We start from the raw sequence: 14,588 nt of genomic DNA on the forward strand, positions 1-14,588 counted from the left end.
CGGGGTCGCAGGGAACCACTTGATTCTCCTCTTGCACACAGCCCCTACCTCTGCGGTCACAGCTGATTGCACTGGCATCCTCTTGTCTCTGAAAGACAGCCAACAGGAAGCCTGCCAAAGCCTCTGAGGGTCTGGCAGGAGACCTATTGCCTAAGAGAATTTCCTGTGCTAGAGGGCAACAGGCAGGCTGAGCAGATGGCCCCCCAGGGCAGCGAATGCCACCCATCAAGGACAGGAGCCGGCATGGTCGCCATACCATGGGTTAGACTCTACCCACCAAGGTCACTGTGGGCTCCCTGAAATGTAAGAGAGGAAGGAATCGTTTCCAGTGCGACTCCCTGAGCCCTGCCCCAGGTACTTTACCCTAGTGGGCAAAGAAGTGGCCTTCTGGAGCCGATATCTGGCTCCATCATTTCTTACCTATGTGATCTTTGGCTTGTCCCTCACCTTCCTGCTCCTAAGTCTTCCCATCTGCAAATGAGAATATTGATGCAAAATAAGGTGCAAAATAAATGACAAAGAAATAAGTGAAAGCCTTTAGAAGAATGCTTTGTCTACAGGAGGTATTGCTACGCCTGCGCTAGTAAGTAGGTTCCGCCCACAATCTCAGGAGTTCCGAGTCTCACGGGTCAATGATATCTGCAAGGACACACTGATGACCTCAGAGATCCTATTATTAGTTTGCTGTGTGAGCACTGCTGTTTCCTCCAGCAGACTGGCAAACCCCTCAGGCGCTGGGGCCGTGTCTTATACCCCGTCGTGATCTCCACCGTGCCTTGCACAGACTAAGTCCTCCATGTGTGACGGATTCTGCACACTCACAAGTGTCTTTGCCTCGCACACCCAGCACAGCCAGTTCGGCCTGGCACCGTGGGCAGCTGGGCCAGCAGCCTGGCTCCACTTCCTTCTGGCAGGCTTCCCTAAGCCGCTCTCCCTGGAGGGAAAAGCACCAGCAGCCTCAGCAGCAAGCGAGTGTTGTGTACACAGCCCAGTCCTGGGGGCTGGATGTTATTATCACCTTCTTCGGTTGGCAGACTTAGAAAAACATCCCCATTGGAGCTAACCTAGAGCTCCCCTGGCCTGTGCCAGAGCTGACAAAATGTAGAGGTGCCCTCTGTTTGGGGAACACCTCCTTCCAGGAAGGTAGGAGGCCTGCCTGCTTCCTGAGATGATCCCAGTCGCCCACTCTGGCTCCCTCTTTGATGTCCCTGAGCCTAGAGCCCCAAGGCGAATAATAGAATGAAGCTCACCAATGTTGTTGGTCCTTCTGACCCCTTTGGTCTCTTTTGGACACTTTCTACCTACTGGGGCCACCAAACTTGGGCATGATTGCCAGCAGCTACCAGTACCCCAGTTTCATGTTTGCTCGAGAGAGATCTAGAAGACAGGGCAAAGAGACAGGAAGGAGCCCCTATAGAGTCTGGTAGACTTGCAGCAAAGCTAGAATTCAAGGGGCCAGAGGACAAGGATTCAATTTTCTTTTTTCTTTAGTGTTCCTTGCTGCCAGGCATTCTACTGAGTAATAACATTAACAGCTAAGACAGAGCGCACACCACCTGCTGATTGCTATGCCAAGCATCTGACACATATTAACTCATTTCATTATTCCAGAAAAGAACTTTGAAGTAGGTAGTCATATTCTCTCCATTTTACAGTCGAGGAAACCGAGGCATAGTAACTTGTTCAAGATGTCAACGTAACTTAATGGTACACGTGGTTGTACACATAACCCCACTCAAAAGCTTTTCAGTTAAAGTTCCAAAAGGATTGTGGATGCAGGCATGTGTTTAATTCTCAGAATCACTCTACAAGCTGGGTGAACCTGGTCCCATTTTAGAGGTGAAAAAAGTCGAAGCCCAGAGAGGTTAAACACATTTAAGTTGCATAACTGACAACTGGTGGCTTTCACGCCAGGCCTGTCTGGCTCCGCTCCACTCCAGTGTGGAGAGAAGACCTTGCAGAATGACAGGGAAAGGCCCCATGGGCTTGGCAAAGGAGGCAACAGCAAGACCACGAGAGTTGCGATTGTGCGAATCGAGTCTGCTGGAGGTAGCACCAGGCATGGCAGAGGGCAGAGGCTCGGGAGTCAAACCTCTGATCACCTGCTGCACTGCTGCTTCCAAGTCACGCCGACTCGCCACACTGGCCAGCTGCTTTAAATCCAAGAGTGACAGATTTCTCAGGGCCTTTTAGACAGATGAGCCTCATAATGCTGAGAAAAAGACGCTGAACACAGCCAAGTGTCAATTTGACACATGTTAAGGCTTCTGGCACCTTCCTAGCGCACTTTCTAAGCCACCCTATATTTAATTTTCTTTTGTCCTCTCCGTCTGGGAGTTTTTCAGCCCAGCTTCAAGCTGTCTTCAGCTCCAGGTCATCGGGACCCAACTATCATAGACCTGGAAAGAACTCTGAGAATCCAGTGGCTGCTGTCCACTTTAAGGACACTTAAAGATGGCCTTGTCCCCTGGCTCCTACTGCCACCAAGAGCACCCCAGATCCTCACCGGGAGGACCAGAGCGTCTGCCTCATCTTTCCTGAACTCAAAGGAGCTCTTGGAAAGTTGCCGTGAGTACAGAAATAAATAGGATCTCTCAAGAGCTCACATGCAGCTAGGGACAACGCCACAAGACGGGGAAACAGACACCTGCGGAGAGATTCACACGAGCACCTGACGCGGAAACTACCAGTGCCTTGGGGGAACCAGAAACCTCAGCCAGGAGGAGACCGCGGCAAGGAACGGCAGCAGGAAGCCGCAGGCCTGGGCAGTGACATGGTCTCTGCACTAAAGGCAGGCTGTGCAGGCTTTGCTGTCTGGCTTTGTCAGGACGGCAACCAGTGACACACCTTGACGTTCCCAGGCTTCGTGTCATTGTGTGGCTGTCTGGGTGATTCCCCACTGCAAAGAGGAAATGAATGAGAGCAATAAAATTGAATTACACCTTGGAATGGTCTTTATGGTCCTCTGCAGTCACTAAGTGGTGGCCCGACTCCTTTTAGGTTGAGTGACTGAGGTCTGAACAGTGCCAGTCCCATCCCCACTGCGCCTAGGTTCCCAGCTGTGGCATCAGTGGGGCTCTAAGCCTACAGGACAAGCTGTGAGGGTGGCACCAGCAGGCACATCAGAACACCGATAATCTCAGACCCACACTAGTTGTTTCTCCAGAGAAACTAACTGTGAACTTTAATTAAATGTCTACCGAGGGTCAGGTGCCCTGAAGACGCCATATAGACAATATCCAATGAGTGGGGAATGTTATCTCCATCTCAAGGATGAGGACATCACAGAACAAGAAACTAAGTCACTGACCCCGGGCTCTCCGCCCAGTGGCAAGCTCCAGGGAAGTAGAGACTGCCTTCTCCCGGGCTTCTCCCAGCATTAGGCACAAGGACGGGGTCCCGTGAAAGTTCTTGGCTGGGGTGCAGCTGAGGTAGAGCACTTGCCTCTGAATGTAAGGTCCTTGGTTCCAGCCCCAGCACCTTCCCTCCCCCAAATCTTGAATAGATGAATGCACAGGCACTAAATGGTGGAACAAAGAGAGATACATTCTCCCAAAGAGAAATGTGAAGGTCCGACCACCTGGGTGACTCTCCTTGAAGAAGGAGCAACTGAGCCTAGAGATAGAGGCTTATGACTTCCCGGGGCTTAAAAGATTACACCTCAGAGCGGAAGCACCGACCCCAAAACATTAGATACTATCTCAATTGTGTTATGCAGGTTACTCTTTCTATGTATCCTTCTCTCTGCGTATGGCAGGAGTGATTTCGGCCCTCCTACCTAGCCCAGCTCACAGCACTCACCTACTTCCCACGGTTCTCACAGTCACTCATCCTCAGGCCACTCCCTTCTTCATGAATTAATAAAATCCACGTTCAGCACTGGGTTGAGGCCTTTGCTCCAGCTAACCATCACTGTGGGTGGATTAAGGACCCCTTGGCTCCCCATAACTACACGTATGCCTTAGTGTCTATTCTCACCATGGGTTGCACTGGAAGTGGCAGATTAGAATTTACTTGCTAGAATTCCAATAACTTTGCCATGGGATTACAAATGTAAACCTCTTGGGCACAACCAGGACTGGGAAGGGCTCTCTATAGAGAAACATAAATATGGACCCAGAGAGGAGGATGTATTGCAGACTTCCTAGAAAAGCTGCAACAACAGGCAGCTCTGTAACCTTTCCTTTCTCTGTGTGTTTATCTCGTGGAGAGTTTTGAATGGGAAGTGTCCAACGACTCTGTGGGTGCACTGGCTGCTAATTTTGGAAACTGGTGAATCCTGAGCCCAGAGTTATGACCAAGACTGTGAGTCATACATACCCCACACCACTGCTGGGACACAGCGGAAGTCACCGGCACGTCCCATACTACAGCTGCTTCATTTTACCTTCTGAAGTGATAAAGGAGGCTGTGCTGGGAGAGGAGTCCAGGCAGCAGCAGACCTCTGGGCTGGGCCCCCTGCCAAGGCCACACACTGTCCCGGTGGCCTCCTGTGCTTCCTCCTCCCAGGGTATCACCTGTGAGCCTGGAAGTGGCAGGTGATGTGACACCTGCCTCGCTGTGCCTTTCTAGCAGCCAACAACATAAAAGAACCGGTCACCAGGAGGCTCGTTAGCCTCTGTAACAAAGGCTACATCTAGCTTGTCCACAGAGAGAAAGGTTTGGAAATACAAGTGCCCCCAAGAGAGGAAATACATTGATTTAAAGTCACACAAAGGTGCGAAGAGCTGGCACAGAAAGAAAGCAGAGTTCGGGGGATAAAATTGGTGGAACTGGCTCGGGACCCGTCACAGACGCCTGGGTACTTACGGTACAACCCATGGACTCACATTCATGCGAGGGCTTCTCGGGATCTCATGTCTGCCCACGCCAGGAGGAAAGAGAAAACCCAAGCCAGGCCACCGTACCTGTGTGCGTGTGCGACGCTGATTGAGTTCTGTATCTCAGTCTTTCATTCGCTCTTCACATCCTGCTTTCCCTAACTCGTGCTGTTCCTTCACATCCAGAGAATGGAGAGCACATCGCATCTGGGAGGAGAGGAGGAGAGAAGCACATCGTATGTGGGAGGAGAGTCCACCGAGGAGCAGGCGCAGCATGTCTCGTACCCCAGTTCCTCAGCCCCGTTGCACCCGTAGTTTCCTCCTCTCAACAAACTGGATAACGCAGGCAGAACAGAGAGATAAGCGTGCTTTTCAAAATAGGCCTGCCTTCATAGTCTTTAAATACTGAGGGAAGTGGTGTGGGAGGGGGCTGTCTGCATCTTCATCTCCGTCAAGAGCAGAACTTGAAAAAATGGCCTCAAAACTGAAGGGATTTGGGCCTGCCAAGTAAGAACGCCTAAAAGGTAAGAAAGCCGCTAAACACAAGATGGCCTTTTCTGCAGCTGGGATGCTTATTTGACTTGGGTGACTGTTGAGATACGGGTTACACAGAGGAGCACAGAATCCTCCCTACTTAGAGGACTTGACTGTAGCATCAGCTTCCTTGAGGGCTGGGGCAGTGAAAGCACATGCTTCCAGCACTCGGAAGGGAATTGCAGCTGCAGCCCCCCGAAAACACGCACCAGGTTCCCTGTGGCACATTTCTGGGTGACCACACAGCATGTTAGAGATCGTCTGTGCCTGCTTCAGACCTGTGTGTGATGCATAGAACGGGTGGGCAGGCCAAGGGTTGGTGCAGATCTGTGCTCTCCTCCCAGCTGTGAGGGCTGCCTGTATCCCCTGCTCATTCACCGGGTGGCCACAGACAGCGTGGAAGATCTTTCATCTGCTAAAGAATCGTAAAGCAACTCAGCCAGGTCTTCACACAACCTGCTGTCAGTGCACACCACGCACAGAAAGAGAGAGACAGAGAGACAGACAGAGAGACAGAGAGAGATCTGGTCTCTCTACCTCTGCTAAAAGGACACTAATCCTATCCCCAGGGCTCTACCTCGGGATCTCATCTAAACCTAGTTACCTGCGGAAGGCCTGCTAGTAACACCATGTTAGGGATTAGGACTTGAATTTAGGAATTTTGGGGACACACATTATTCAGCCCATAACAGCTACAGAAGTAACAGACTTCAAAGAATCTGTTCCCTAATCTGTAGTTTCCCCTCCTGGGCTTTATGTTCTTGGCTAATACTGTTTGAGTGCACTAAGCTTATACTTTACAGGAATGAAAACATTTTAATTATGCATCTTCATAATTAATAGTGCTATAGAAATGCAGTTCATCTCTCTGTAGGGCCTCTCAAAGTTACCATCTCTGAGGGGCTGTGGTCCCAAAGTCAGGTCAAAGAGGAGCTTCACTGAGTATTCACTGGAAAGAGAGCTCTTAAGATCATGGGTCCTAGAGTTAGGATGAACTCAAATGTGGCTCTGTGTTCTTTGGAAGGCTTTCCGCAGGTAACTAGGTTTAGATGAGATCCCAAGGTAGAGCCCTAGTGATAAGATTAGTGTCCTTTTAACAGAGGTAGAAAGACGAGATCTCTCTGTCTCTGTCCCTGCCTCTCCACCTCCCCCTCCCTCCCAGGGACCTGTGACATTTCCAAACTTTGATTTCACCATCTGTAAAATGGGAGAATTATGGTACATAGTATCATAATGTATTGTCATGTAGTCTTGTGAGGGTTAAATTAATAATACCTGAACAGCCCTGTTATGGAGCAGGCACTGAATACATGGTAACTATTAAGATTGTGGAGCAGTATGTGTAGACATTGTATTGTCTCCCTAGTGTAAAAAACTGAAAGAGTAAATAAGACCCACAATAGATATTGTGAAAGGCAAAGAACCTGCCCAAAAGGAATGAACAACTGGGATGGGGGAAAGGAGAAAAGAAGGAAGGGAAAAGAAACAAACAAACAAACAAACAAACAAACAAAATATATATATATATATATATATATATATATATATAAGATAGCTAAGATATACTACTAATTTGTATTAGTTCATTAAAAAGAACAGTTTGTGGTTATATTGCTTGATTAATCTTTCATGCCTATATCTTGTAATCTGAGCAACTTTGAAGATAACAATATGCAATATACTAACCATTGTTAATCTGTTATCTTGTTTTGAAACTCTTTATCATTGTTTTTATTGTTTTTTTCTCTTAAAAAAAACACTGTGGAGCCAGTGTTCTTGGACATGGTATTCATGTCCTGCTGACACACAGGTGCTCTTTCTACTGTAGGGTTGAGACTACCAAGGAACAGGGTCTAAGCTTCTCTCAACAGACTCTTGCCACCTTCCTGAAATGATAAGGTCATCTTTGGGGGGCAGCCAATGTCAGGGCTCTGCTCTTAGAGGGTATAAGAACTCTTGCAGCCACTTGCATGTCTGCTGGCCCAAAGAACTCCTCCAGTCTCGAGCTCCCAGTAAGACCTGTAGCACGCTTTAAGCCTCATTTTATAGGGTCCAGGAGTCCTCCCAACCATTGTCCCACTCTGGTGAGCACTGCTCTTCATTCACATTTTGGTGGTTACCCAGCGCCCACTTCTCCTTGAACAGCTCTTTACCCCTGGGCACATACATACTGTACCGAGATTCTCCAGAGGAACAGCACCAGTGGCCATATGCAGGCTGCAGAGCCGGAGAAACTAGCAACTGCTCAGTCCAAGATGCTGGAAGCCTCAGAACAAGAGGGATGCATGATACAGCCTAAGCCTGAGGCTGAAGGCCCGAAAGTCCTTTGGAGAGTCACTGGCACAAATCCATGTTCTGTCTAGCAACCCACGGTGTGCTGACCAGCAAAAGATGTACTTGCCCAAGAAGGATCAAGCATGCACATGTGGGCATCCTTCATCTGCTGCTTTTCTGTACCATCCGAACCCCTAGCCCCTTGGACAGTCTCACCCATGCTCAGATGCATCTTCCCTAACCAGTCCACTGACCCACAGGTCAATCCTCTCTGGAACACCCTCAACACACACTCCCAGGAGTGTGCTTTACTTCTAGGCATCCTGCAATCCAATCAAGGTGGCCACCAATGTTAATCATCATACATATTGTGTATTGGCCATCAAGGGTGATCTCTCCTTCATGTCAGCCTGTATTTCCTGTAGTCAGTCATCTACACAGGCACTTTGGAAGGTGCCCAGCATTTCAGGAGTAGGTCACTGGTACCTTCCCAGAGTAGAAGGCATCATTTTCCTCTGCCCCTATGGCCCTAACTAGACAGAGTGTCATCAACATCTGTGGTCATCTGCTTATGAAGACTCCATCCCCAAGCTTCCATGCCATTCCTTTGGTCCAATGTTCTATACCACTTGAATAGGTTGATTGGCTGGGCAAAGGGTCTGGGCCTTTCTCATCCTGCAGCTCCACCCCAGTCAGCCACCCAATTATCCCTTCTTGGAAGCTTCCCACCTTCTCTCCCAAGCCAAGCTGGATTAGGGGCCCCTCCTCCACAGCTCACCTGCACTCTGTGATTACCTCTGTCATTACCCATTGTATTGTAATGATCTGTCTCCCTCTGCCACCCATCCTACGTTGAGTTCCAGGAGGGCCCAGGCCATGTGTTCATCTCTGTGTCCCCAGAACTTAGGGCTGTGCCTAGTACATAATGAGCATGCAATACATGTTAAAGGAAGGAAAGGAGGGGGTAGAAGGTAGGAAGAAAGAAAGCAAGAGAAAGACCAGAAAGTAAAAGAGAAAGGAAGAAAAGAGGAAGAGTAAGGGAAGAAGAACAGCCTTACAAGGAAGGGAATAATAATAGGCTGGACCTAATTCTGCAGAAAAATTCCCCATGGCTCTGGGAAGTGAAGCTAAAACCCACCCTCCTCTGTATTTAATCTCCCAACTTCCCTCTCCCTGTTATTAATATAAAAATAGAATGAGTTTATTTGGACTCATTAAAATTGTTGGCTAAATAATTGTGATAGTTCCTGGAGCCCTGGGCCATCAAGAAGTCCTATAAAGTGTTCTCTGCTGACATCTGGGCATAAAACCATCCTGAAACACAAACACTTGACATTTTCCTGGTCACGGATACCGGCTCCACTCCACGGCCAAGGTCAGGGACTTCTTGCATGCATGACCCCTGCACAGCTGACAAACACTTCCACACACATCCAAGGAGGGGCCCTGGCCCCAAAGGCCTCCGGAATTCACTGGCAATAATCACCTTTTGGATACCTCCTCCAGTGGAGAGGAGCAGGAGTCCAGAAAAATAAACAGCAAAGCAACACACCCAGATATCAAGAAAGTATCCACGTGTGCCCATACGCATAAGAGCGCAGCAGTGCAACTTCCCGAATAATGTTTTGCTCAGCTTAATAATTAAATGGCCTTGTGTATTTTGAACAGAAGCCAAGGGCTCAGCAAGGAGAGGTGACAGCAAGCAAATCGGCAAGGCCAGCCTGGAATGAAAATGAGCCGGTCCATACCACACAGATAAACTAGAGGTTCTGCATTTATTCTCCAGATCGTCTCAAAGTTTTTAACTCATTGTGTGAGTCACATTTTTGTTGAACTCAAAATGTTGGAGATGGCTTAGAGAGGAAGCGTAGAGAAAGTTCATTGTGTAAGCTGCGTTCCGGCCAATTCAGCTATTGTTCTCTCTGCGTGGAACAGAAGCAAGCGTTTGACCCTGAAGCCTGAACCAATCGTGATTGGCTGTATTTGAAGGGTAGCTTCCCCAGGCTTCGGGACTAAACCACAAGTGCCCCCTCCCTTTAGCAGATGGTGCCCTGTAAATGCCATGCCAGCTCTCTCCACAGAGACCACACGATCCTCACGACCCATTCTGTGGTTAGGAATTTCATTTCTGAATGTAGAAGTCTTGTGAGGGCTACTTTCTCAGGTACTGTGAAAATGAGTGGGTTTGGAGGAAAACACAATCTGCTATAGATTACTCTGTGTGTGTGTGTGTGTGTGTGTGTGAGAGAGAGAGAGAGAGAGAGAGAGAGAGAGAGACTGGGGTTTGAACCCAGGGACTTTGCATTGTGCTACATCCCCACCACCTTTTAAATGTTTAGACATGGCCTCAATAAGTCACTGAGTTCCTGAGGCAGGTCTCTAATTTGCTCTCTTCCTGCCTCAGCCTCCCAGAGTGTTGGAATTACACGCATGTGTCACCACGCCCCATTTAGTTTACATTTCTAATAATGTCAAGTGGCAATCTTGTCTCTGGAATAAGGGGGAGAAGATCAAAGTTAGCTGAGTCTGAGTGGTCCAGTAGTTCTCAGGCGGGGAAGGTGGGGAGTGGGGAAGGAGAGTGAAGAAAGAAGCCATGCTTGGCCCCCCAAGACAGCCTCCTTCCCCAAGTCAAAGAGGGTGAGTGTTTCCAGGGCCAGGCACCCGCCAGGTGTGAGAGCAGGCTTCTGCTCGTGCCACCCGCTTCCCACTCCCCTCTCTCCCTTCTTCCTTCCCCCTCGGCAGCCTCTCCTTCCGGCCAGTGTATGGGCCACCTGTGTGTTAGGTGCTCTGTCAGGAGAAGTAGATAAAAGCAGTGTCCCTAACCTCAAGTAATTAAGTAGCAAAGCTAATTAACAAGCCAAATGATGCGACTGTATCACAGGACCTGTGTTTATTAGTGTGGCCTTGCCCGTAGGCCTTGGTGGGGGCTGGAGTCATTTCTGTCTGACAGTCAGTCATTCAAGCAACTGATTTCAGGAACAATGTGGTCCTTAAAGTTACTCCACATCTATGTAAACAATTATGTAAACATATATGTAAACAATTCCACAGTCTAGGTGTTGTATTTGCCCGTCACCAATTCTTTCAGCTTTTCCACCTTGTTTGAAATTTTTCATAATAAAAAGCTGACAGGGGCTGGGGATTTAGCTCAGCGGCACAGTGCCTGCCTGGCAAGAGCAAGGTCGTGAGTTCGATTCCCGGTACTGGAAAAAAACCGAATAAAAAGCTGACAATCTGCTCTACTTTGAGCCATGGCATGAAGACCACTAGAATATGTGTGTGTCCATTAGCTAACAAGTAATCATAGGCATCATTTCTCATGTGCCAACTGGTGCTGAGTGCCACTGTGCAATTTCCCCTCACAGCCACACTGCCCTCCATGTGAACTTTACAGAGAGGGAAACTGAGGCTTACCCCAAGGCACACAGCTAGTAACTAGCAGAACCAGATCCCAGTGTGTTTTGATCTGGCTCTGGACTACCTGTTTGTTAGGATTTGGATCTGGCCTGTCCCCCAAAGGCTCCCATGTGGAAGGCTTGGTCCCCAGCTCAGCAGTGTCAGAGGTGGAGCTTTTAGAAAGTGACTAGGTCATGAGGGCTGTGACCTCTTTGGTAGATTCATCCACTGATGGATCATAATTTGATGACATTATAAGGAGGTGGGGCCTAGTTGAAGGGAATGGACCATGGGGGTGTGCTCTAGGGGACTATATCTTATCCCCCGTTTATCTCTGACTCTCCTTCTTCTGTCTGCGTTCTGCCCTCCACAAGATGAGTGCCTTTCCTCTGTCCTGCCTTCTGCCATGATGTTCTGCCTCACCTCAGGCACAGGGCAATGGAGCCAATACACCATGGACTGAACCCTTTGAAACTCTAGTCCCAATAACCATTTTCTCCAAGTCAGTTCCCTCAGGTATTTTGTCATAGTGACAAAAAGCTGTCTAACACATCACTCTTAACTGTCACCCTCCACTTACAGCTTCTACGGAAAGCCTTGAAATGCAATGTTTACTTGAAACGATGGTGATAGGGACCTTGAAACAACTGTCGCAAGGACCTTTCCAACTTTGCCAGGGGAAAAATGTCCTTCCGTGGCTGCCAGGGGAAAAGAGGCGATGGAGAATGCAAGAAAGGGCACTGAAATAGGAAGTGGAGAAGGAGAATGTGGCCTCATCTTAGGGGCCTGCAATTGTTTGGAAGCAAATTGAAGCCATAAGGCAGCCTTTGACGGGGGAGGGAGTTGAACCCAGAGCCTCACTCATGCTAGGCAAGTTCTCTACCACTGAGCTGTACTCCCAGCCCGAGACAGGTAATTTTGACCTGAGCAGCAGACAAAATGTTTTCTGTTTAGTATAAAAGCTGCTCCAATTGCTGCTCCAACTCACTAACGAGGGCTGGAGAGAAATCACAGCTGAAACGTTTAATGGTGTTTTCTTCCCAGAGGGCTGCTTCATCAAGGTCTCATTGCATCTGAAGTGTCTGTTTCTGACACAGGAACATAGTTTTAGAGAGTGGGGCTGGGCTGCTGGGAGCTGTCCATACTCCCTCACCCAGTTCCCTCTCTGACCCGGGCCAGTGAGAGCAGAGGGCAGGGTGTGCCCAGCCAACTGGCCTTCATAGGAATTTCAAGTGAGATCTCACCTCATTTGCCCTGGCGCCTGTGAGCATGGCAAATTCTAAGCCACACAGCCAGCCCGGCAGACCCTCTGTGTAATCATCTCAGGTCAAGGTGTGGTTTGGTCTTGGTGTGTGAAGTGTAAGAATTGGAGAAATTACATAAAATGTCAGGAGGATGCAGGTATTACGAGTGCCAGTCTCCCAGGGATTGGGCATTAGAACACAAGTCACTTCCTCTCAGGCCTTTTTTCTGTAAGAAAAGCCCAGCTTTTCCAGGAGGCAGAGCTACTTCATAAAACCTCCATTTAGAGGGGAGAGCTGAGTAGGTCAGGATCAACAGTTATGCTGGCCAAAGTGTCCCCTTACACTCAATGAGCCAACTCTCCTGAATTTTTTTTTTAAACAAGCACAATTATGCCAACTGATCTCAGATATTTACAGAAAATTCACAGTGTTGTGACAATCACAGACTTTCCCTCTTGATACTGGGGACAACACAGTCTGCAGCTGGCCTGGGAGGACAGGAAGACCGAAAGCTGCCATCAACTCTGATGAGTCCCATGAGGCAAAGTCCATTTTGACCGAGAGGAAAAGGAAATTGTTCCCCTACATTCAGAAGGTTACAGACATGACAGCCATTTTAGCAGTTCCAAAATGCGAAGTGCTTCTGAGAGGGGAGAATAAAGCAATGGACAAGTATTTTTAAAAATAAACGGCTTTCACAGGACATTTTCTGCTAAAGGTCTCCCTACCTCTAAATAGTACTTTTGTCTCTACTACACCACATGCCTGTGAGTGTCTATGGGCTGCTCTGATTTCCTGGCTTAAAAGTCTCTGCTCTCATCTCCAACTAATCACCCTCAACTGCTCTCACTTCCCCTGGCTCCTCTGAGCAATGCGACCCCTTCTCCCCACACGTCACTTTTCTGAAGGGAAAGCATTGTCTCATTTTCGTCCTGCTTTCTAAATTGTGGCCGGCTCTCAGTCCTCTGTGGGATAAAGTACACGCACACTTCATCTGGCCCACCAGGCCCTGGTGATCTTCATCCTGCCCACTTGGTACAGACTTACCTATTGCCACACCCACGCAATCCTCTGTCCCTGTCACACAGACATCTCTGAATTCTCCCGGTCTTTCAGCCTTGGCACTTCCTGTTCCATCAATCTAGAATGTTCTTCCTCCAAGTCCACAGAGAACTGAGGTCTTGAGATTCAGTGCAAATATTACATCCTAAGTAGAATCCTTCCAGAACTCTGTCTGTCTGTCCCTCTCTCTGTGTGTGTGTCTCTCTCTCCACATACACGCCATGCCTCCTGCTTCTCCTCAGTCATACGAAGATCACACCCATTTCCGGGGTCCTCCTCTGTTCTCCGTTCACACATCTGCTCAGCATTCTAGATTGCGAGCGCTTCCTTGGCAACAGAGCTGTAAAGTGTGCATCTTTGTGCTGCTACTTCTTCGGGCGCCCAGCGGAGTTCCGTAGTCTAAATCCTCCGACCAGCAAGGCCAATCTCAAATTCTGCCTTTTCCAAGTCTTCTTCAACTCTCGACAGGAAAAATGTCAGTCACCTCAGAACAACATATCCTCTACTGCCTGTAAATGATCACTTCTGTCTCCCTGAATTTTTTCCCTCCTAGGGTTTAAAATTTTGTACTACTAAACTATGATGTGCTTTAGGACATCAATACTTTTTACTTTATCCTTCTCCTCCACTGGCCTTTGATGTTTTTAAAGAAATACTGTGAATTAATTAATTAATTACACATCCTTTAAGATGTCAACATCCATTGTTTCTAAATCTCTTAGTTTATATAAAAATTTTAGCCTAAAGGCTGACTCCACTTGTCCCCAGCTCAGGAGCTGAGAGTCTCTGAGGGATGGATGTTGTATATTTGAAGTTGCCAGGACGTGATGGCCCAACAGGATAAAAAGTCTGGCATCATGCCCTGGCTACCATCCCCATTGTCTGTCCTCCTGCCTGGCGTCTTCCCAGGCCGGGCTCTGCTCTCCCTTCCCAGGGCCAAAGGATTCAGAGGCAACCCCAGGTTTACACACTGAAGTCCGCTCTGGTTTTCTTGGCATAATGCCTGTGGGGTCTGGCTTGCTGCTGCTCTAATAATATTTCATCACCAGGACCAGCAGCTCCCTAAATCACCATGACTCGGTGGCCCTAAGGGGGAAATGAATACACATGGCTTCGTGCAAAGCAACTTTGGAAAATTTTTTTCTTTCCCTCAGTGACACCATTTCAAAAATTCTAAAATGCAGAACTGGTAAAGAAGAAGGATGTGTAAAAAATTCCCTCAGCCTCCCATCTGCCTCTTTTTGTCACCAGCTGCCTG

General features: G+C 48.4%; 1 long non-coding RNA gene across 1 annotated transcript; it reads right to left on the bottom strand.

The window, feature by feature from the left end:
• Positions 1-348: 348 nt before the first annotated feature.
• Positions 349-13,920, bottom strand: LOC102022044. The gene is made up of 4 exons (XR_001236233.1): positions 13,316-13,920; positions 4,908-5,027; positions 1,251-1,377; positions 349-471 (listed from the first exon to the last, which is right to left on the bottom strand). It is a non-coding gene; the product is annotated as an uncharacterized LOC102022044 (long non-coding RNA).
• Positions 13,921-14,588: the final 668 nt, after the last annotated feature.

This window comes from Chinchilla lanigera, unplaced genomic scaffold (assembly GCF_000276665.1).
Source record: "Chinchilla lanigera isolate Chin_1 unplaced genomic scaffold, ChiLan1.0 scaffold00005, whole genome shotgun sequence".
Classification (NCBI taxonomy): Eukaryota; Metazoa; Chordata; class Mammalia; order Rodentia; family Chinchillidae; genus Chinchilla; species Chinchilla lanigera.